This window comes from Mobula hypostoma, chromosome X1 (genome assembly GCF_963921235.1).
Source record: "Mobula hypostoma chromosome X1, sMobHyp1.1, whole genome shotgun sequence".
Lineage (NCBI taxonomy): Eukaryota > Metazoa > Chordata > Chondrichthyes > Myliobatiformes > Myliobatidae > Mobula > Mobula hypostoma.
This window is the reverse complement of record NC_086128.1, coordinates 31,777,859-31,802,289: the sequence shown is the minus strand read 5'-3', so window position 1 is coordinate 31,802,289 and position 24,431 is coordinate 31,777,859. Positions and strand designations below refer to the sequence as shown.

General features: G+C 45.1%; 1 protein-coding gene across 2 annotated transcripts in view; it reads right to left on the bottom strand.

Annotated features, from left to right (window-relative positions):
* The window catches only part of LOC134340112 (gap junction delta-3 protein-like), a 95,246-nt gene that overhangs the window by 3,850 nt on the left and 66,965 nt on the right, over window positions 1–24,431 (bottom strand). Inside the window, exon 2 of one of the 2 annotated variants that reach the window (XM_063036974.1) lies at window positions 5,352–5,609. The exons of the other annotated variant lie outside the window; for it this stretch is intronic. The gene's annotated coding sequence lies outside the window, so the exon portion shown is untranslated. The remainder of the gene's footprint in view (window positions 1–5,351; window positions 5,610–24,431) is intronic. 2 annotated transcript variants of the gene reach the window in all.

Below are 24,431 nucleotides of genomic sequence, written 5' to 3'. Positions count from 1 at the left end.
ACGAGGAAGTGTGTGACACCATAAACACCAGCAATCCTCCAGTGCCTTGACTGCTCTTCATCCAACCCCAGAATTGGGGAAAATCTGTGGTGTTCCTTCTCCTAAATCCCACCTGACAAAAAGTGTTTCAAAGAACTGGATGTAGACATAGATGCTTCCCAAGTTTGATTCTTCCTTCCAACACAAATATTTACCCACAAAGACTTAGAAGGCCAGTTGTTCAGAAAGTAAGAGAAAAGTAAAATTGGCAGGCCGACAAATCCAGGGCACGCATTAAAAAGGGCCACTTTTCAACATAATTGTATAAGGGCTAAGAGAGTTGTAAAAGAGCACCTGAAGGCTTTGTGTGTCAATGCAAGGAGCATTCGTAACAAGGTGGATGAATTGAAAGTGCAGATTGTTATTAATGATTATGATATAGTTGGGATCACAGAGACATGGCTCCAGGGTGACCTAGGATGGGAGCTCAACGTTCAGGGATATTCAATATTCAGGAGGGATAGACATGAAAGAAAAGGAGGTGGGGTGGCGTTGCTGGTTAAAGAGGAGATTAACACAATAGAAAGGAAGGACATAAGCCGGGAAGATGTGGAATCGATATGGGTAGAGCTGCATAACACTAAGGGGCAGAAAACGCTGGTGGGAGTTGTGTACAGGCCACCTAACAGTAGTAGTGAGGTCGGAGATGGTATTAAACAGGAAATTAGAAATGTGTGCAATAAAGGAACAGCAGTTATAATGGGTGACTTCAATCTACATGTAGATTGGGTGAACCAAATTGGTAAAGGTGCTGAGGAAGAGGATTTCTTGGAATGTATGCGGGATGGTTTTTTGAACCAACATGTCGAGGAACCAACTAGAGAGCAGGCTATTCTGGACTGGGTTTTGAGCAATGAGGAAGGGTTAATTAGCAATCTTGTCGTGAGAGGCCCCTTGGATAAGAGTGACCATAATATGGTGGAATTCTTCATTAAGATGGAGAGTGACATAGTTAATTCAGAAACAAAGTTTCTGAACTTAAAGAGGGATAACTTTGAAGGTATGAGACGTGAATTAGCTAAGATAGACTGGCAAATGACACTTAAAGGATTGATGGTGATATGCAATGGCAAGCATTTAAAGGTTGCATGGATGAACTACAACAATTGTTCATCCCAGTTTGGCAAAAGAATAAATCAAGGAAGGTAGTGCACCCGTGGCTGACAAGAGAAATTAGGGATAGTATCAATTCCAAAGAAGAAGCATACAAATTAGCCAGAAAAAGTGGCTCACCTGAGGACTGGGAGAAATTCAGAGTTCAGCAGAGGAGGACAAAGGGGTTAATTAGGAAGGGGAAAAAAGATTATGAGAGAAAACTGGCAGGGAACATAAAAACTGACTGTAAAAGCTTTTATAGATATGTAAAAAGGAAAAGACTGGTAAAGACAAATGTAGGTCCCCTACAGACAGAAACAGGTGAATTGATTATGGGGAGCCAGGACATGGCAGACCAATTGAATAATTACTTTGGTTCTGTCTTCACTAAGGAGGACATAAATAATCTTCCAGGAATAGTAGGGAACAGAGGGTCCAGTGAGATGGAGGAACTGAGCGAAATACATGTTAGTAGGGAAGTGGTGTTGGGTAAATTGAAGGGATTAAAGGCAGATAAATCCCCAGGGCCAGATGGTCTGCATCCCAGAGTGCTTAAGGAAGTAGCTCAAGAAATAGTGGATGCATTAGTGATAATTTTTCAAAACTCGTTAGATTCTGGACTAGTTCCTGAGGATTGGAGGGTGGCTAATGTAACCCCACTTTTTAAAAAAGGAGGGAGAGAGAAACCGGGGAATTATAGACCGGTTAGCCTAACGTCGGTGGTGGGGAAACTGCTGGAGTCAGTTATCAAAGATGTGATAACAGCACATTTGGAAAGCGGTGAAATCATCGGACAAAGTCAGCATGGATTTGTGAAAGGAAAATCATGTCTGACGAATCTCATAGAATTTTTTGAGGATGTAACTAGTAGAGTGGATAGGGGAGAATCAGTGGATGTGGTATATTTGGATTTTCAAAAGGCTTTTGACAAGGTCCCACACAGGAGATTAGTGTGCAAACTTAAAGCACACGGTATTGGGGGTAAGGTATTGATGTGAATAGAGAATTGGTTAGCAGACAGGAAGCAAAGAGTGGGAATAAACGGGACCTTTTCAGAATGGCAGGCAGTGACTAGTGGGGTACCGCAAGGCTCAGTGCTGGGACCCCAGTTGTTTACAATATATATTAATGACTTGGATGAGGGAATTAAATGCAGCATCTCCAAGTTTGCAGATGACACGAAGCTGGGTGGCAGTGTTAGCTGTGAGGAGGATGCTAAGAGGATGCAGGCCGACTTGGATAGGTTGGGTGAGTTGGCAAATTCACGGCAGATGCAATTTAATGTGGTTAAATGTGAAGTTATCCACTTTGGTGGCAAAAATAGGAAAACAGATTATTATCTGAATGGTGGCCGATTAGGAAAAGGGGAGGTGCAATGAGACCTGGGTGTCATTATACACCAGTCATTGAAAGTGGGCATGCAGGTACAGCAGGCGGTGAAAAAGGCGAATGGTATGCTGGCATTTATAGCGAGAGGATTCGAGTACAGGAGCAGGGAGGTACTACTGCAGTTGTACAAGGCCTTGGTGAGACCACACCTGGAGTATTGTGTGCAGTTTTGGTCCCCTAATCTGAGGAAAGGCATCCTTGCCATAGAGGGAGTACAAAGAAGGTTCACCAGATTGATTCCTGGGATGGCAGGACTTTCATATGAAGAAAGACTGGATGAACTGGGCTTGTACTCGTTGGAATTTAGAAGATTGAGGGGGGATCTGATTGAAACGTATAAAATCCTAAAGGGATTGGACAGGCTAGATGCAGGAAGATTGTTCCCGATGTTGGGGAAGTCCAGAACGAGGGGTCACAGTTTGAGGATAAAGAGGAAGCCTTTTAGGACCGAGATTAGGAAAAAGTTCTTCACACAGAGAGTGGTGAATCTGTGGAATTCTCTGCCACAGGAAACAGTTGAGGCCAGTTCATTGGCTATATTTAAGAGGGAGTTAGATATGGCCCTTGTGGCTACGGGGATCAGGGGGTATGGAGGGAAGGCTGGTGCAGGGTTCTGAGTTGGATGATCAGCCATGATCATAATAAATGGCGGTGCAGGCTCGAAGGGCCGAATGGCCTACTCCTGCACCTATTTTCTATGTTTCTATGAAAGCTGAGCACCAAAACGCACCATTGTTCATAACAAAACTAATTAATAACTTTTCCTACTCTTGCACAAGGTGCTGGTCAACTATAAATTTAGCTGCCTTGTTTGGGATCAGGAAATCCAGCACAAGCCAAGGGAGTGAGGCAGGAGCAGCAGTTCTTACTGGCTGTGGAAAGAACTGAATTCCACGGTTTGTAAAATGAATCCCTTCTTAACAAAAAAAGAGCACCACGGTAGCGTAGTAGTATTACAACTTGGGGTGTTGCAAAGTTCAGAGTCCAATTCCAGTGCCATCTGCAAAGAGTTTGTACATTTGGGAATTAAATGCAGCATCTCCAAGTTTGCGGATGACACGAAGCTGGGTGGCAGTGTTAGCAGTGAGGAGGATGCTAAGAGGATGCAGGGTGACTTGGATAGGTTGGGTGAGTGGGCAAACTCATGGCAGATGCAATTTAATGTGGATAAATGTGAAGTTATCCACTTTGGTGGCAAAAATAGGAAAACAGATTATTATCTGAATGGTGGCCGATTAGGAAAAGGGGAGGTGCAACGAGACCTGGGTGTCATTATACACCAGTCATTGAAAGTGGGCATGCAGGTACAGCAGGCGGTGAAAAAGGCGAACGGTATGCTGGCATTTATAGCGAGAGGATTCGAGTACAGGAGCAGGGAGGTACTACTGCAGTTGTACAAGGCCTTGGTGAGACCACACCTGGAGTATTGTGTGCAGTTTTGGTCCCCTAATCTGAGGAAAGACATCTTTGCCATAGAGGGAGTACAAAGAAGGTTCACCAGATTGATTCCTGGGATGGCAGGTCTTTCATATGAAGAAAGACTGGATGAACTGGGCTTGTACTCGTTGGAATTTAGAAGATTGAGGGGGGATCTGATTGAAACGTATAAGATCCTAAAGGGATTGGACAGGCTAGATGCAGGAAGATTGTTCCCGATGTTGGGGAGGTCTAGAACGAGGGGTCACAGTTTGAGGATAGAGGGGAAGCCTTTTAGGACCGAGGTTAGGAAAAACTTCTTCACACAGAGAGTGGTGAATCTGTGGAATTCTCTGCCACAGCAAACTGTTGAGGCCAGTTCATTAGCTATGTTTAAAAGGAAGTTAGATATGGCCCTTGTGGCTACAGGGGTCAGGGGGTATGGAGGGAAGGCTGGGTTCTGAGTTGGATGATCAGCCATGATCATAATAAATGGCGGTGCAGGCTCGAAGGGCCGAATGGCCTACTCCTGCACCTATTTTCTATGTTTCTATGTTTTCTATGTTTCTATTCTTCCCGTCAACTGCGTGGATTTTCTCCAGGTGCTCCAGATCCTCCCACAGTCCAAAGATGTACCAGTTGGTAGGTTAATTGGTCATTGTAAATTGTCCACTATTTAGGTAGGTGTTAACTCGGTGGGTTGCTGGGCAACACGGCTCATTGGACCAGAAAGGCCTGTTCTGTGCTGCAACTCTAAATAAATAAATAAACAAACAACCAAACAAACAAATCCCACCGCCCTCTGCAATGTGTTTGTGCATTCTCCTCATGACTGCAATGTTTTTCTTCCTCCTGCATTCCAAAGATGTACGGATTATGGTTAGTAAATTTGAAGCACCTTCAATTACTCCAAAAGACTGAAGTTGGGTAAAATACTGAAAAGCTTTTATTCGCTGTACAATACGACCTCCACAGTGAGTGTCTGCCCCCAGACTGAGGGGGAGGGGCAAGGTGAAATCACCTTTACACAGGACTCTGTGGGGGGAGCCACAGGGGCAGTCAGCAGAGGGGTATGTCCAGACAGGTAACCCAGTTACAACATATATACATGGTTTACCACATTCACCCCTCCTTTTTTTAAAAAGAGTCCCGCGGGGTGAAGTGACTAACAATATTTACAAGAAGTATATTTACAGGTCAAGTCTATCAGGCAGTCGAGTCCGTCGCTGTGATCTACGTAGCACCGGCGGTGATTGCACCGGCGATGGCGGATGTGCTGGCTCCGGCCTGACTTCAGGTGTCAGCACGTTAGGTGTCGGTAATCCCTCGTGCGTGTGCGTCGCGCCCGGTATGGGAGTGTCGTGTGGTGTCTGTGTAGGGTTTGGGGTGCACGGTGTCTCATGGGTACATACATTGGTGGGTACGGGGTCAATAGTCACCACAGAGTGTTCAGGGTAGGGGCCCGGAGCTCCTGCGTGCGCCAGGTCGCGGATGGAGACCGTGTCCTCCCGCCCATCAGGTAAAACCACGTAGGCATACTGGGGGTTCGCATGAAGTAAGTGAACCCTCTCGACCATCGGGGAGTATTTATCGCTCCTCACATGTTTCCGAAGCAGCACTGGCCCCGGGGACGCAGCCAAGTTGGTAGGGTGGTCCCAGTGGTCGATTTTCTGGAAAAAGAAAAGAGCCGCTCATGAGGGGTGGCATTGGTGGCCGTGCATAACAGGGAGCGGATGGAGTGGAGTGCCTTGGGAAGGACCTCCTGCCAGCGGGAGACCGGCAGTCCCTTTGACCTGAGGGCTAAGGGTGTGGCTTTCCACACTGTGCCATTCTCCTTCTCCACCTGTCCATTCCCCCGGGGATTATAGCTCGTGGTCCTACTGGTTGCAATTCCCCTAGCCAGTAGGTATGGGCGCAGCTCAACACTCATAAACGATGACCCTCTGTCACTATGGATGTAGCATGGGTATCCGAACAGAGTGAAGAGCTTGCGTAGGGCTTTTATAACTGACGTGGTGGTGGTGTCGGGGCAGGGGATGGTGAAGGGGAACCGCGAATACTTGTCGATAACGTTAAGAAAGTACACATTGCGGTCGGTGGAGGGAAGGGGGCCCTTAAAGTCGACACTCAGTCGCTCAAAGGGGTGGGTGGCCTTGATTAGTTGTGCCTTTTCGGGTCGGTAGAAGTGCAGTTTGCACTCTGCACAGACTTGGCAGTCCCTGGTCATCATCCTGATCTCCTCAAGGGAGTAAGGCAGGTTCCGGGCTTTCACAAAGTGGAAAAGCCGGGTGACCCCTGGGTGGCAAAGGTCTACATGTAGGGCGTATAGTCAGTCGATCTGCGCACTGGCGCATGTTCCCCGGGATAGGGCATCGGAGGGCTCGTTGAGCTTCCCAGGCCTGTACATGATGTCATAGTTGAAAGTGGAGAGTTCGATTCTCCACCTCAGAATTTTATCATTTTTGATTTTGCCCCACTGTTGGTTATTAAACATGAATGCCACTGAGCGCTGGTCAGTTAGCAGGGTGAAACTTTTGCCGGCAAGATAGTGCCTCCAGTGCCTTATAGCTTCCACTATGGCCTGGGCCTCTTTCTCTACTGCAGAGTGCCGAATTTCAGGGCCTTGAAAGGTACGGGAGAAGAACGCCACCGGTCTTCCTGCCTGGTTGAGGGTAGCAGCCAGTGCAAAGTCGGAGGTGTCACTCTCTACTTGGAAGGGAATGGCCTCATCCACCGCATGCATTGCTGCTTTGGTAATGTCTCCTTTTACACGGCTGAAGGCCGCGCGGGTCTTGGCTGAGAGGGGGAATGTGGTGGACTTGACCAGGGGGTGGGCCTTGTCTGCATAGTTAGAGACCCATTGGGCGTAATATGAAAAGAAGCCCAGGCACCTTTTGAGGGCTCTGAGGGTATTGGGAAGAGGGAGTTCCAACAGGGGGCGCATACGGTCGGGGTCAGGGCCAATGACTCCATTCTCCACGACACACCCAAGGATAGCAAGTCGGGTGGTTCCGAACACACACTTGTCCTTGTTATAGGTGAGATTGAGAGCTTTGGCTGCTTGGAGAAATTTTTGGAGGTTGTTGTCGTGATCCTGCTGGTCGTGACCGCAGAAGGTGATGTTATCCAGATATGGGAACGTGGCCTTCAGTTGGCACTGGTCCACCATCCGGTCCTTTGCCCTCTGGAAGACAGATACACCATTCGTGACACCAAAGGGGACGCGCAGGAATTGATAAAGCCTGCCGTCCGCCTCGAAGGCAGTGTAAGGGCGGTCCTCCCGGCCGATGGGGAGCTGATGGTAAGCGGATTTTAGGTCTATGGTCGAGTACACCTTGTACTGTGCTGTCTGATTAACCATATCCGCGATGCGGGGTAGAGGGTACACGTCGAGCTGCATGAACCTATTGATGGTCTGGCTATAGTCCACGACCATCCTATTCTTCTCCCCGTTCTGAACAATGACCACCTGCGCCCTCCAAGGACTTGTGCTTGTCTCAATGACCCCCTCCCTGAGCAGCCGCTGCACCTCTGACTTAATGAAAGCTCTGTCCCCCGCGCTGTACCTCCTGCTTTTAGTTGCCACAGGTTTACAGTCGGGGGTCAGGTTGGTGAACAGCGGTGGGGGAGGGATCTTGAGGGTGGAGAGGCCGCAAGTGGTGTCGGTAGTGCGGCAGTTGGCATGATGTTGGGTGGGATGTGCGGGTCAGTGTGTGTGTGTGGTTTGTAGCGGGGTACGTGACATATCTCTACAAAACAGGGGATTTATGACAGTAATTGGCAGGAGGGGCCCATCATACTTCATTGTCACGCTTTTCAGGTGGCTCTGGAAGTCCAACCCCAACAGCACAGGGGCACACAGTTGAGGCAAGACCAGTAACGTAAAGTCCCAATATTCTGTGCCCTGCACCACTAGTGTCACTACACAACCCCCCCGGATGTCTGTTGTATGCGACCTGGAGGCCATGGTGACCCTCTGACTTACCGGCCGTATCATGAGTCCACAATGCTGCACCGTGTCCGGGTGGATAAACCTCTTCGTGCTGCCTGTGTCAAACAGGCAGCTTGTCCTGTGCCCCTCCACCAGGATGTCCATCATTGACCCTGCGAGCTGGTGGAGAGCGCTTTGGTCGAGAGTCATGGAAGCCAGGGTGGGGTCGCTGTCTTGGTCCGGTGCGGTGGGGTGCCCCGTGAGCACCCGTTAGTCGTAGGCGGTGGGAGGTGGCGCCGACCAAGATGGCCGCCCCCATGTCTTGCACATGGTGGCAGTGTGCAGGGAAGATGGCGACCCCCACGTCTCGCACGCAGCGCGGCTCGATCCCGCTCGCGGTTTTGACAGACCTTGGTGAAGTGGCCCTTCTTTCCGCAGCTGGAGCAGGTAGCTTGTCGGGCCGCGCAGCGTTTCCGGGGGTGCTTCTCCAGTCCGCAGAAGTAGCACTTCGCGGACTCACGACTGGCTGCAGCCGAGGTCGATTCGCCGGCGGGTTGCGGGAACTTGTGACTGGAGACAGCCGAGGTCGATTCGCCGGCAGGTTGCGGGGTCTGCAGCACCCACGAGGCCATCGGGGGATTGCGTACCTGGAGAGCCTCGGAGTTATGCAGAGCGGCCTCCAACGTATCAGCCGGCTCCATCACCGAACTTAGGGTAAGATCAGCTTTTTCCAGCAGCCGCTGGCGCACTTACGCAGACCTGGTCCCCGTGACGAAGGCGTCTCTCACTAGGAGTTCTGCATGCTGTGCCACCGTCAGCTCCTGGCAATTGCAGACCCGCACGAGTAACTCAGCACTTGATTCCCCGGGCCGTTGTTGCCGTGTCGCTAAACGGTGCCGAGCACAGACGCTGTTTATCGGCCGCAGGTATTGTCTTTTGAGTGCATTCATCGCACCGTCGTAGTTCGGCTGGTCTCTGATCAGCGAATAGACCCGTGGACTGACCCTGGAGAGTAGAACTCTGCGCTTTGCTATGGGTTCGGTCGCTTTAATCTCCTCTAGATACGCTTTGAAGCAGGCCAGCCAGAGTTCGAAAGTGTTTCCAGCGTCAGGCGTTTGCGGATTGAGGTCTAATTTTTCTGGTCTCAGGGACTGTTCCATGTTTTAAAACGTACAGCGAATAAAATTGAAGCACCTTCAATTACTCCAAAAGACTGAGGTTTGGTAAAATACTGAAAGGCTTTTATTCGCTGTACAATACGACCTCCACAGTGAGTGTCTGCCCCCGGACTGAGGGAAAGGGGCAAGGTGAACACCTTTATACAGGACTCTGTGGGAGGAGCCACAGGGGCAGTCAGCAGAGGGGTGTGTCCAGACAGTTAGCCCAGTTACAGCATATATACATGGTTTACCACAAAGTTTGGGCGTGTTATGTTAGCACTGGAAGCGTGGCGACACTTGCAGTCCGCCCCCAGCAACTACTCGCACTGCATTGGTCATTGACACAAATGACACATTTCACTTGTCAAATGCATCAAATAATGTTAGTGTGACAAATAAAGTTAATTTGTCACCAATTAGTAAAGCTAACATGATAAATAAAGCTAATCTTTATCAACACTGATCTCTATCTCTTTAACTATGAAGAATCTTCAGCAACATCTAGTTCAATCCATGGATCAACGTGACTTGCCACCATCAGATGAAGAGAAACCATGGCATGAATCAGTCTCTTGTATCCCAAGTTTACGGAAAGTTCGTTGTCCACTTGCAATATGTCCTTTGTAACCAGTCTGCTACTTAAGTGCTAAGAACTGACCCAACAGTTAAGGTGAATGAGAGTGGGGTGGGGTTGCACCAGACTCAAGGGGACCTTTGAACAAAATTCAGATGAAAGTGCCCAGTGAAATCATGGAGGCTTTAGAAAGAGATTTTCGTGAGGGGGCAAAATGGCCGGAAGTTTCAATACTAACAGGACCCTTTTGGAAAAACCAGGTAAAGAAACATATTCACATCACAGTACAGATGAACTTATGATTTAAGCTATAGAATTCAGAACGGGGGAGAAGATATCCGCTACAATTCCATTCACTTTGCACTGTTTAAATGTGTTTTCCAATCTGATTCATTAAAAATTTGCAAACGATTTCCGCTGTCAGTGTAAAATTCTTCCGCTAAAGATGGTAGAATTTTCATTGTTGATGTTAACACCATCAGATTTAGACTTTAATCTTCCACTCGTCAACATATTACAATTATAATCATAGAATCATAATGGCACAACAGGAGACCATTTGCCCACACCAGCTCCTCATACATCAACTTCTTCAGTCCTATGAGTCTTTGGGTTTGTAAATTATTTCCCTCAAGTGCATATACTGTACAATTCCCTTTAGAAAGGCCTGATTGACACTCTAGCACAATGACCATCATTAGATTCTGCATTTAAGAAACATGTTACATCCGTCCTGCATCTTTTGCCCTTCAGGTGAAATCTGTGGCTCCTGGTCCTTGAGGCCATTTGCTAATGGCAACAGTGCTGCTATATCTACCCTCTCCAAACTAGTTAAGGTTCTATAAGGACATCAGTTTTTTTTTTCTATTTAATTCTCTCCCATCCAGACCACCTCTACCCAATAAATCTATTTCCCCTCGTCCCTAAACCTGACATACCTCTGACCGTGGCTGCTTCTGCAGCCCAGCATTGAATCTGAATCTACAGTACATGGTTCCTACTCATCATATCTCACACATTTTGAAAACACCTTTTCTTTAAACCAACCTTTTGGTCTTTTCTTTTAATCTCTCCTTGAACTGCAATAGTTCCTGCTTACCCTTCCTGCCCAAGTACTGAAGCTTCCAGAACAAAGAAATGAACAGAATAGGGTTCTGATGCCAAGAGTCATCGGCCCCTGTCCCTCCCACCTTCTGGATTAAGTTTCCACTGTTGTCAGGCCCACTTTCCATTTTTAAAAGCTAGTGGTTCTATACAAATGCACGTTATCAAAACCTGTCAATGCTGTAACTAGCTGAAAATCTGTGGGGTGATGTTAGTGGGGGAGAATTCTAATAATCTCAACTTTGTGCCCTCCTCGGATGTAATGCTTCTCTCCATCAGTGTGTTTTCCCATTTTGCAAGCTGTTCACTACTGGCAAGTTAGAGTCAAGTGTTTAAATCTTAAAATTGAGCTTCTAGCTCTAGTATTTTTATTTTTCACTTGATCTAACGGTTAACACTGTAGCCTTAATTAAACTCTTCTTAAAGGCCCAGAGAGGTCGAGGAAAGGGGCAAAGGAGTAAGGGAGGAATGTGTGTTGATTTCCACTCAGTTGTGATATTCAATCACAAGTACAAGTGTAGCTGGAGACACACCCTGGGCTCTGATTTTAGCATGAGTCCCTTAAAACAGCTGATGAATGGATTAAACACTGGCATACCAGTTAATTTGGCAACAGCAGCTGCTTTCCCGCAGCTGGAGAAATGGAGGAGGAACCATGGAGCCAACAGAATTCCTGTAGTATAAGCTGTAAATTTTGGAAAGTAGATTGCTTGTGTACGCAAGGCACATTAACAGATCGGTTTCTTAATTAATCACATGGGGCTATAAAAGATTCGTTGCCTCTTACTGAAGTTCTCTAAATACCTATCAAAACACGTATAAAGATTAAAGAAATTTATTAGCAAAATGAATATACATTACCTTGCAACTCACTTTCTCGCAGGCATTTATAGGGAAAAAATACAATAGAATTTTATTAAAACTACATATAAACAAAGACTGACAAACAACCAAGGTGCTAAAGAAGACAAACTGTGCAAATAAAAGTTATACTGAGAACAAGTTGTAAAAAGTCATTGAAAATGAGTCTGTAGGTTAGAGAACCAGTTCAGAGTTGTGGTGAGTGAAGTTATCGACACCGGTTTAGGAGCCTGATAGCTGCAGGATAATAATTGTTCCTGAACCTGCTGGTGTGGGACCTAAGGTTTCCGTACCTCCTGCCCAACGGTAGTAGTGAGATGAGGGCAATGGACACTGCTTCCTTGTTGCAGCTCTGTATGTAAATGTACTCACTGGTGGGGAGGGCTTTGCCTGTGATGATCTGGGCTATATCCACCACTCTGTGAAATCTTTCCTGTTCCTAGGCATTGGTGTTTCTGTACCAGGCCATGGTGCAACCAGCTAGGATACCCTCCACTGTGCTTCTATAGAAGTTTGGGGTTTGGTGACATGCTGAATCTGCACAAACATTTAAGAATGTAGAAGCGTTGTTGTGCCTTCTTTGTAATGACATATACCTGCGGGGCTGGGCTGGGACACTTGTCTTCTAAAGCAGTGGGTTGGAAGGAGGGAAATTAAAATAAAAGCACTCAGGATTTTCACTCCATACTCAAACTGAATGACCACCGGTCTGCAATTTTGATTATTCCTGACCACCCTTTGTTGATTTTCAAAGTTTCAAAGTACATTTATTATCAAAGAACGTATAAGTTATACAACCTTGAGATTTGTTTGCTTACAGGCAGCCACAAAGCACGAAACCTGAAAGGACCCAATTTAAAAAAAAATTAAATAAAGACCTACGCCTGATGCGCAGAGAAAGGGGGGAAAGCCACAAAACATGCGAACAATAGAAGCGAGCAACAACATTCTGAACCAAAATGAGTCCTCAGATCCAAACCCCGGGGTAGGCCCAAAGTCTTGGTATCAGTTCATAAGATCAGAGGACATAGGAGCAGAATTAGGTCAGTCAGCCCATTGAGTCTGCTCCGCCATTTCATCATGGCTGATCCCGGATCCCACCGAACCCCATACACCTGCCTTCTCACCATAACCTTTGATGCCCTGATCAATCAGAAAACTATCAACTTCCGCCTTAAGCATACCCATGGACTTGGCCTCCACCACAGTCTGTGGCAGAGCTTTCCACAGATTCTCTACTCTCTGGCTAGAAAAAAATCCTCCTTACCTCTGTTCTGAAAGGTCACCCCTCAATTTTGAGGTTGCACCCTCTAGTTCTGGATACCCCCACCATAGGAAACATCCTCTCCATATCCACCCTATCTCGTTCTTTCAACATTCGGTAGGTTTCAATGAGATCCCCATGCATTCTTCTAAATGAGACCCCCCCCCCACCCCGCATTCTTCTACATTCCAGTGAGCATAGGTCCAAAGCTGCCAAACACTTCTCATATGTTAACCCCTTCATTCCCAGAGTCATCCTCGTGAAGCTCCTCTGGATTCTCTCCAATGATAACACATCCTCTCTGAGATATGGGGCCCAAAACTGTTGACAATGCTCCAAGTGCGGCCTGAACTAGTGTCCTATAAAGGCTCAGTATTATCTCCTTGCTTTTATATTCTATTCCCCTTGAAATAAATGCCAACATTGCATTTGTCTTCTTTACCACAAACTCAACCATCTGGGAGTCTTGCACGAGGACTCCTAAGACCCTCTGCACCCCTGATGTTTGAACCTTTTCCCTATTTAGATAATAGTCTGCACTATTGCTCCTTTTACCAAAATGTATTATCATACATTCCCAACACTGTATTCCATCTGCCACTTTTTTGCCCATTCTTCCAATTTGTCCAAGTCCTGCTACAATTGCATTGCTTCCTCAGCACTACCTACCCCTCCACCTATCTTCGTATCATCTACAAACCTTTCCATAAAGCCACCAATTCCATTAGCAATATCATTGACAAACAATGTGATAAGCAGCGGTCCCAATACCGACCCCTGAGGAACACCACTAGTCACCAGCAGCCAACCAGAAAAGGCCCCTTTTATTCCCACTCACTGCCTCCTGCTTGTCAGCTATTCCGCTATCCATGCCAGCATTTTTCCTGTAATTCCATAGGATTTTATCTTGTTAAGCAGCCTCATGTATGGAACCCTATCAAATGCCTTCTGAAAATTCAAGTAAATGATACCTACTGCCTTTCCTTTGTCCACCCTGCTTGTTACTTCCTTGAAGAACTCTAACAGATTTGTCAGAGAAACCATGCTGACTTTGACTTATTTGATTATTAGTCTTCAAGTACCTCGAAACCTCATCCTTAATAATAGACTCAACACTTTCCCAACCACTGTGGTTAAGCTAACTGGCCTATAATTTCCTTTCTTTTGTCTTCCTCCCTTCTTAAAGAGTGGAGTGACATTTGCAATCTTCCAGTCCTCTGGGACCATGCCAGAATCAAGTGATTCTTGAAAGATCATGACCAATGCATCCGTTATCTCTTCGGCAACCTCTGTCAGGACCCTGGGATGTAGTCCATCTGGCCCAGGAGACTTATCTACCTTAAGATCTTTGAGTTTGCCTAGCACTTTTTTCCTTTGTAATAGCAATTGCACTCACTCCTGCTCCCTGACACTCACGGACCTCTGGCACACTGCTCGTGTCTCCACAGTGAAGACAGATGCAAAGTACCTATTAAGTTCATCTGCCATTTCTTTGTCCTCTAATACTACCTCACCAGCATCATTTTCCAGTGGTCCAATATCAACTCCCTTTTACTCTTTATGTAACTGAAAAAAAAACTTTTGGAATCCTGCTTTATATTATTGGCTAGTTTACCCTCATATTTCATCTTTTCCATTTTAGCTTTTTTAGTTGCCTTGTGTTGGATTTTAAAAGCTTCCCAATCATCCAACTTCCCACTCACTTTTGCTACCTTCTCTGCCCTTTCCTTAGCTTTTATACAGTCCTTAATTTCCTTTGTCAGCCACGATTGCCTACTCCTGCCTTTTGAGAACTTCTTCCTCTGTGGGACATATCTATCTTGTGCCTTGTGAACTATTCCCAGAAACTTCAGCCATCTCTGCTCCGCTGTCGTCCCTGCCAGTATCCTCCTCCCGTCCACCTGGGCAAGCTCCTCTCTCATGCCTCTATAATTCCCTTTGAATTCATTCTGAATTCATCATATTAGAAAGCACAGAGCACAGCAGCCAGGACAGTCTTCATACCCTCAGCCATTGCTGCTCAATTTTTCTCCTTACAGATTCTGCTCAGTATTTTCAGCATTTTCTGTTTCTTCTTATTTTAGCTAGAGCTCCTTTTAGTTACCTCACTGTAACATGGAACATGGAGAAATCATAGCAAACAGTTTTCATTGCCTGTGTTAGGGAAATGCAGAGGGTTTAATTTTAAAAGTATCTAATGGGATTACATAAACGAATATAAACAAGAGATTCTGGAGCTACTGGAAATCCAGAGTAAGACACACACAAAATGCTGGAGAAACTCAGCAGGTCAGGCAGCTTCTATGGAGGGGAATAAACAGTCAACGTTTCGGGCCGAGATCCTTCATCAGGACGGAAAGGAAGGGGGAAGAAGCCAGAATAAGAAGGTGGGGGAGGGGAATGATACAAGCTAGAAGGTGATAGGTGAGACCAGGTGGGGGGGTGGGGTTGTGAAGTGGGGAGAAGGAAGGGGGATTTGAATTTATATGTATTGTATTTTAGAGAGACACAATAAAGAAACATCTTATACACAACCAAGTATCTTCAACATATTCAATGATTATTTTTTGAAGGGGGTGTGTTGTTTAAGTTGTGGGTTTGGTGCGCCACTACTACAACTGTGAAACGGCTGGATAGTGGATATTGAGAGTTTTACTACACTTGCTTTGGCTATCTGCTTGAATACTGAGCTTATAAAGATAAAGAATAGCTTTATTTGTCATATTTACATCAACATTTGCGTCAACGGCCAACATTGTCCAAGGACGCGCTGGGAGCAGCCCACAGGAGTCATCACACTTCCGGCACCAAAATAGCATGCCCACAATTGATCAATCCTAATCTGTACGTCTTTGGAATGTGGGAGGGAAAGGAGCACCTGGAGGAAACCCAAGAGGTATGGGGAGAATATACAAACTCCTTACAGCAGCGGGAATTAAACCTGATCAGTGATCGCTAGATCACTGGTGCAGTAAAATGTTATGCTAACCACTGTGCTCTCATGCCACACTATTACTGTATTAATATTATTAATACTGAACATTTATTGTACAATTTCATTGGCTTTACCTCAGAGGATCAAGGTATTGCGGTCTTTCTGCCAATGTCTCCAGAGGTTTGTCCCAAGCTCCCAAGTTCCTTGGCTTTGATGGCCATTCAATGAATGAGAATGTTCCTGTTTTACATTTGTTGGTTTCTACCCTTTTGAGCAAGAGTAACCTCAACATTGGACTATTTTGGGTCACTGATCTGAATTACAACCTGCATTTCACTGGGGTTAACCAAACAGCTAGTTAACATCCTGCCATACTGTATGGTTCCCTTCCAGGCGACTATGTTGTTTCAATGCCCATGTTCTTTCAAGATTTCTGTACTGGCTGCATGAATGCCCCATTCTCCGTTAAGCGCGAGTCATCTGTGTCTACAAAATGCCCGATTCTTTACCCAGCGCTCTGAGATATGCAGTGGATATTTTCTCCAGCTGTTGTATAAGAGACCACATCTGGCAACATAATTCTGTGTCCTAAAGGCAAAGATGTACTTAACCTCATTCACTAGCACAATTTCCTTTTATTCTTATGACAGAAAGTTAGTAATAGTATGTGTAATACTAATTTACTCTTCTCCAAATGTGGACTTTGGTGAGGCTCAGGAATAGTTATTACCCTTCAACCGTCACTGTCCCGAACCAGCGTGAGTAACTTCACTCACTTCAACTCTGAACTGTTCCATAACTTATGGACTCACTCGCAAGGACTCTACAGCTCATGTTCTCAGTATTATTTATTTAGTTACTTATCTAACTATTCATTTGTTTGCACAAGTTGTCTTGTTTTGTACATTGGTCGTTTGTCAGTCTTTGTTGTGTAGTTTTTCATTGATTCTATTGTATTTCTTTCTATCTACTGTGAATATCTGCAAGAAAATGAATCTCAAGGTAGTAGATGGTGACATATACATACTTTGATGATAAACTTACAGGTACTTTGAACTTTGATGCTGTGATGCTGGTTCCATTGGCAGTAGCAACAGCCCAGTGCTCCTTTTGAGTGCACAGCTAAGCAGACTTAGGCCTGGTCGGCACTTGGATGGGAGACTACCTGGGAACACCCAGGTGCAGTAGGCTTGCTGCCTGGGCAAACAAACCAGTCAGTGCAGCAGTTAAGAGTGGAAACATCAGAACCTTCCTCAAATAACTCTTTTTTAAAAAAAATGGATTGCAGGTAATGCCATGATTATCTCAACAACCTGTGAGTGTGTAATATGTGCAAACTTTGATCTGGTATCTTCCACTCTCAAAGCTTGCAGAATTCCCTATTAGGCTGGAATTTTTCTCCAATTTTTGTGGTATTTTGTTTCCTTGTAGTGAACTCCCTTTTACCAACACAGTCCGTTCTAGCATTTGGTTCTGATTGATCTTTCTTTAATAAGCCTCTTCATCTAAAAACAATTCGCATTTCCTTAGTTTTGCCAAAGGCTCTTTTTCACTTCTGCTTGACTGACTTCCAGTTGATTCGATTGTGTGATTATCATTACAGTAACTTGTTTTTCCAGCGAGTGATTAACACTACTACCTACAGCATTCCTGTAACAGTGGTGGCAAAAAAAATCTTCTTCCGTCTTGACCCGAGGCCAATGAAGTAAAAGAATTTGGATTTATGTAGTGACCTTTCCAGTCACACAGCTTAAAGCACTTTACAACTAATGAGGAGAAGTCACTGTTGTAAGAAACACAGTGGCCAAATTGTCCACAACAAAGAACTATGAAGTGAGTGAGCAGATTACTTGTCCTGTTGATAAAGGATGAAGCACAGTTAGTAGCCAAGAGATAAGGGAGAACTCATTGAAATAGTTCTTGGGAATATCTGCATCAGCCTGAGAGGGAAGGTGGGATATTTGTTAAATATCTCACTTGAAAGACAGTGTAGCACTCCTCCAGTACCATAATGTTTAGGTAGAAAAAATCCTGACGAAGGGTCTCGGCCCGAAATGTCGACCGTACCTCTTCCTATAGATGCTGCCTGGCCTGCTGCGTTCACCAGCACTTTTTACGTGGGTTGCTTGAATTTGCAGATTTCCTCGCGATAATGTTTAGATAAGATTGTTTTCAAGTCTTCAAGGTGCAACTTGAACCTGCTATTTTTCCCCTCCAAGGCCAATATGCCACCACTGAATTCTGGTTGGAACACAGTATGGTCTCACTCAGGACTGTAAAAGTATGTGAACAACCTAAAATGCTATACAACAGATTAAGTGAATTTACGTCAGAATTTTTTTTTGGCTGAATTTGGGAGGAGGACCTCGTCCATGCTCCCTGCCACCTAACTTCCTCAACATTGCACGTACACTTCGACTTACTTCTACTACTCTGATAAGGATCTGTGTGACCTCCGTGATTTCTATCTCAGAAGCTAACATCAGAAAATCTTTCAAGAGGGTGTACCCTCGCAAGGTATCGGACCCCGATGTGTACGTGGTGGGGCTCTGAAAACCTGCGCCAACCAGCTGGCGAGAGTATTCAAGGACATCTTCAATCTCTCACTGCTGCAGCCGGAAGTTCCCACCTACTTCAAAAGGGCAACAATCCTACCAGTGTATGATTGTAACATCAGCTGCTGTTTATTGATTGCAGCTCAGGGTTCAACACAATCATACCTTCGGCTCCACCATGGGCACCAGCCTCCCCCAGCATCAAGGACATCTTCGAAAGGTGATGCCTCAAAAGAGCAACATCCATCATTAAGGACATCCATCACCCAGGACATGCCCTCTTCTCATTGCTACCATCAAGGAGGTGGTACAGGAGCCTAAAAGGCACACCCAACGATTCAGGAACAGCTTCTTCCCCTCTGCCATCAGATTTCTGAATGGACAATGAACCTATGAACACTACCTCAGTATTTTTTCCTCTCTTTTGCACTATGTATTTAATTTATTTATATATATATATATACACACACACACACTCACACAGTTCTTATCATAATGTATAGATTTTATTATGTATTCAACTGTACTGCTGGCAAAATGTGCCATTTGCATTAACAACCAACACAACCTAATGATGTGCTGGGACAGCCTGCAAGTTCTACCACATATTCCTGTGCCAACATAACATGCCCACAATGTTGAGCAGAACACCACAAGCAACAACTACAACGACACAGACCCCTTTCTCACCCTCCCACCTTCCCACCCACCTACTCATACACACAAAGCAGGACTGGCCACCTTTGGGCTTTCAACTTGGCCCTGGACCCTCAGTCATCAGGCCTCCAGCCTTCAGTCCCTGGTCCAGATTCACAGGCATCGGTCCTCGGACACGTTGGCCCAGCGGCTTTGACCTTGGGTCCCTACCTCCGGACTCGCCAACTTCAGTCTTTGACCTTCAACCTCCCGATTTGCAGATCCCTAGATTTCGCCAGTTTTATTGAAGCCTAATCCTCTATTAATATCCTACCCTCCCAAAAATAATTCAAAGCACAAGTTCTTGTTAATTGATGAGAATTCTCAATCACTGCCATCAAAATCTGTTTTATAACCATATAACAATTACAGCACGGAAACAGGCCATCTTGGCCCTTCTAGTCCGTGCCAAACGCTTACTCTCACCTAGTCCCACCGACCTGCACTCAGCCCATAACCCTCCGTTCCTTTCCTGTCCCTATATCTATCCAATTTAACTTTAAACGACAACATCGAACCTGCCTCAACCACTTCTGCTGGAAGCTCGTTCCACACAGCTACCACTCTCTGAGTAAAGAAGTTCCCCCTCATGTTACCCCTAAACTTTTGCCCTTAACTCTCCACTCATGTCCTCGTTTGAATCTCCCCCACTCTCAATGGAAAAAGCCTATCCACGTTAACTCTATCTATCCCCCTCATAATTTTAAATACCTCTATCAAGTCCCCCCTCAACCTTCTATGCTCCAAAGAATAAAGACCTAACTTGTTCAACCTTTCTCTGTAGCTCAGGTGCTGAAACCCAGGTAACATTCTAGTAAATCTCCTCTGTACTCTCTCTATTTTGTTGACATCTTTCCTATAATTCGGTGACCAGAACTGTACATAATACACCAAATTTGGCCTCACCAATGCCTTGTACAATTTCAACACTACATCCCAACTCCTATATTCAATGCTCTGATTTATAAAGGCCAGCATACCAAAAGCTTTCTTCACCACCCTATCCACATGAGATTCCACATTCAGGGAATTATGCACCATTATTCCCAGATCACTCTGTTCTACTGCATTCCTCAATGCCCTGCCATTTACCATGTATGTCCTTTTTAAACAAAAAAATGTTTTCATCTTACATTTTTTTTCCTTTCCCCCTCACGTTGGGGCACAGTTCCAGGGGTGCTTGTACTTTACTGGCATCTCACCCCACCAACACCAGACAAGGCTGAAGGGCACCTGAGCGTGACGAGGACTACAGGTTAGCTGTCTTTAATCTTATTATCATCATTACTCTGATGCTATCAAAAGGAGAATTTATTTGCCTGGCATGTTCCATGCCTAAAGTACACATTTGCAAGAGCATGGGATAGATGCACAGCTGTGCACATCTGCGCACATCTGCATAGGTACCCTTGAGCGTTGCTTGAGAAATTGACCTTTGCTGTTCTGATGCACATAATTAATTTGCCCTGCTTCCCAAGTTGGTCACAGGTCAGGGCTGGGACCATCACTCAGCCCGGTTCCCTTCTTCACCTTCTCACTTTGGAAACAACTATACCTCTCGATGCTAAAGCCCAGACATTCCCACATACAAATCATCTGAAAAACAGCACTCCTGTCACGGATCAGGTATCGAATCTGTAAAACAGTAAGTAACCGTACCAAGCCAGACTGGTGAGGAAATTAAACCATGTAACAGCTCTGAAAAGCAGAAACAAGCGGCAGATGTCAGCAGGTCAGGCCACAGCATGGAAAGAGAAACACATTAACATTTCAGTTTGAAAACCCTTTATCAGACTCATCTTTCAGCAGAAACGTTAACTCTGTTTCTCCTTCCTCAGACACTAGCAGACCTGCTGAGCATCTGTTTTTATTTCTAGGTAAGTGTTATGCTGAGTGCTGACGAAGGGTCTCAGCCCAAAACGTCGACTGTTTACTCTTTTCCATAAATACTGCCTGGCCTGCTGAGTTCCTCTCGCATTTTGCATGTGTCGCTTGGATTTCCAGCATCTGTAGATTTCCTTGTAAATGTTATGCTTTCTACTTTACACACACTTGTCTAACTGGCCAGCTTTCCTCATAATGTTCTCCTCAGAGATCTGCATTTGGTGGTAAGACTGGCATTTGCACTTAGAGACCACTTCATTGGATACTTTGTATCTAATAAAGTGGCCAGTAGTGTACGATCATGATCTTCTGCTGTTGTAGTCCATCCACTTCAAGGTTCAATATATTGTGCGTTCAAAGACACTCTCCTCCACACCACTGTCGCCGTCCTGTCAGCTTGAACCATTCTCCTCAGACCTTTCTCATTAACAAGGCACTTTCATCCACAGAACTGCCACACACTGGATATATTTTTGTTTTTCGCACCATTCTCTATAAACTCTAGAGACTGTTGTGTGTGAAAATCCCAGGAGATCAGCAGTTTATGAGATACTCAATCCACCCTGTCTGGCACCAACAATTATTGCATGGTCAAAGTCCCTTAGGTCACATTTCTTCCCCATTCTGATGTTTGGTCTGAACATCAACTGAACCTTTTGACCATGTCTGCATGCGTTTAATGCTTTGAGTTGCTGCCACATGATTGGCTGATTAGATATTTGCATTAATGAGTAGGTGTACAGGTGTACCTAATAAAGTGGCCGCTGAGTGTATTCCAATAGATGTGCAGGTGACAATACCTTTTCCTCCTATTGTAGCACAGGATTCCAACCAGCTATTTGATAGGCAACTTTCCAGTTGCAACAGAAAGGGACTATTTTATCATTAACAATCACTTACTTAGAATTAAGTAAATGAACAGTGATATTGTCACAAATTCTAAAGAGTAGATTTGTTCCATTGCTTCCTTCCACTGAATTCTTTTCCTGCTGTAAGTGGATTGCTTTGATCTTTTAAACATTTACTTTTCACTAACGCAAGTGTCAGTTCATGTACAGATGATTGTTGACTCCTGGACTTTGAAAGCTGATATACTGTATATTTTTATCTGGAAACATTCAAGATAAATCAAGTCATTTTGAGAAGAGTGCAATAAAGCCAATGTTTATGTGCAATAAATCCCTAGGTCAGAACAGTAACAACCTGGAGCTCAGAACATGGTGTGTGTGTGTGTCTGTGTCTGTGTACATATATATACACATACATACACATACACACGGTGTCTCATCTCTTGGCTGCTGTATGACGTCCAAGTCTCGCTGGCGTAGAGGAGTGTGCTGAGCACACTCAGCCGATACACGCACAGCTTGGGTCTTCTGTCAGCTGGCTGTTGCACACTCTCTTCTTCAGTCTGGCCATGACAGCTATGGTTTTGGCAGTTACAAAGAGATCTAAGTTAATTACAAATATAAAACATGAAATAATTGATTGCATAAATATCCACCCCCTTTAATATGACACACCAAGTCATCACTGGTGCAGCTAATTGGTTTTAAAAGTCACATGATTAGGATAAAGGGGAAGCCTTTTCGGACCGAGATTAGGAAAAACTTCTTCACACAGAGAGTGGTGAATCTGTGGAATTCTCTGCCACAGGAAACAGTTGAGGCCAGTTCATTGGCTATATTTAAGAGGGAGTTAGATATGGCCCTTGTGGCTAAAGGGATCAGAGGGTATGGAGGGAAGGCTGGTACAGGGTTCTGAGTTGGATGATCAGCCATGATCATACTGAATGGCGGTGCAGGCTCGAAGGGCCGAATGGCCTACTCCTGCACCTATTTTCTATGTTTCTATGTTTCTATGAGATCTGATTTTGGAGACCTGTGTGCAGTCACGGTGTTTCAATTGATTGTAGTAAAAATACACCTGTATCTGGAAGGTCAAACTGCTGGTGAGCCAGTATCCTGGCAAAAACTACACCACGATGACAAAAGAACACTCCAAGCAACTTTGTGAAAAGGTTAAAAAGCTCAAGTCAGGAGATGGATACAAGAACATTTCCAAGTCACTTAGAGTACAGATAAGCCAATCATTAAGCAATGGAAAGAATATGACACAGCTGTAAATCTGCCTGGAGCAAACTGTCCTCAGAAACTGAGTGACTGTGCAAGAAGAGACCAATGGCAACTCTGGAGGAGTTACAAGCTTCAGTGGCTGAGGTGGAAGAGACTGTGCATACAACTGAATTGAATTGAATTGACTTTATTTCCTATATCCTTCACATACATGAGGAGTAAAAATCTTAACGTTATGACAAGGCCAATCAATATAATATCATCAGCTAATTTAATTAGCAGATTGGAGCTGTGGGTGGCGACACAGTCATGGGCATACAGAGAATAAAAGAGGGGTCTTAGGACACATCCCTGAGGGTCTCCTGTGTTGAGGGTCAGAGGGGCAGAGGTGAGGGAGCCCACTCTTACCACCTGCTGATGATCTGACAGGAAGTCCAGGATCCAGCTACACAAGGCAGGGTGAAGGCCGAGGTCTCTGAGCTTCTTGTCGAGCCTGCAGGGAATTATGGTGTTGAATGCTAAACTGTAGTCCAAGAACAGCATTCTCACATAAACATCCCTCTTTTGCTCGGGTGCTTCACCAGTCACAGCTTTATGGGAGAGTGGCCTAAAGAAAACCACTTAAAAAAAAACTCAAATGAAATCTCGGCTAGAGTTTGCCAGAAGGCACGTGGAAGACTGAAGTCAGCTGGAAGAAGGTTCTATGGTCTGATGAAACCAAAATTGAACTTTTTGGCCATCAGGCTAAATGCTATGTTTGGCAAAAGCCAAACACTGCACATCATCAAAAACACACCATCCCTACCGTGAAGCATGGTGGTGGCTGCATCAGGCTGTGGGGATGCTTCACTGCAGCAGGCCCCGGAAGGCTTGTGAAGGTAGAGGGTAAAATAAATGCAGCAAAATGATGCAGTCTGCAGGAGATCTGCGACTTGGGAGAAGAGTTGTTTTCCAGCAAGACAATGACCCCAAGCCAAGTCAGAGTCCAGACCTCAATCCAATTGAGAATTTGTGGCTGGACTTGTAAAGGGCTGTTCACTCACAATCCCCATGCAATCTGACCGAGATTGAGCAGTTTTGTAAAAGAGAATGGGGGAAATTGCAGTGTCCAGATGTGTAAAGCTGATAGAGACCTATCCACATAGACTCGAGGCTATAGTTTCTGCCAAAGGTACATCTACTAAATACTGACTTGAAGGGTGTGAGTAATCATGAAATCAATAATTTTGAATTTAATATTTGTAATAAATTTAGACTAATTTGTAGAAATTTGTTTTCACTTTGACATGAAAGAGCGTTTTCTGTTGATCAGTGTCAAAAAAGCCAAATTAAATCCACTGCGATTCAATGTTGTAAACCAATAAAACATGAAAACTTCTAAGGAGGGCACTTTTTATAGGCACTGTATATTTTGTGTGTATGTGTGTTGTGTGCATGGCATACATGATTTGTT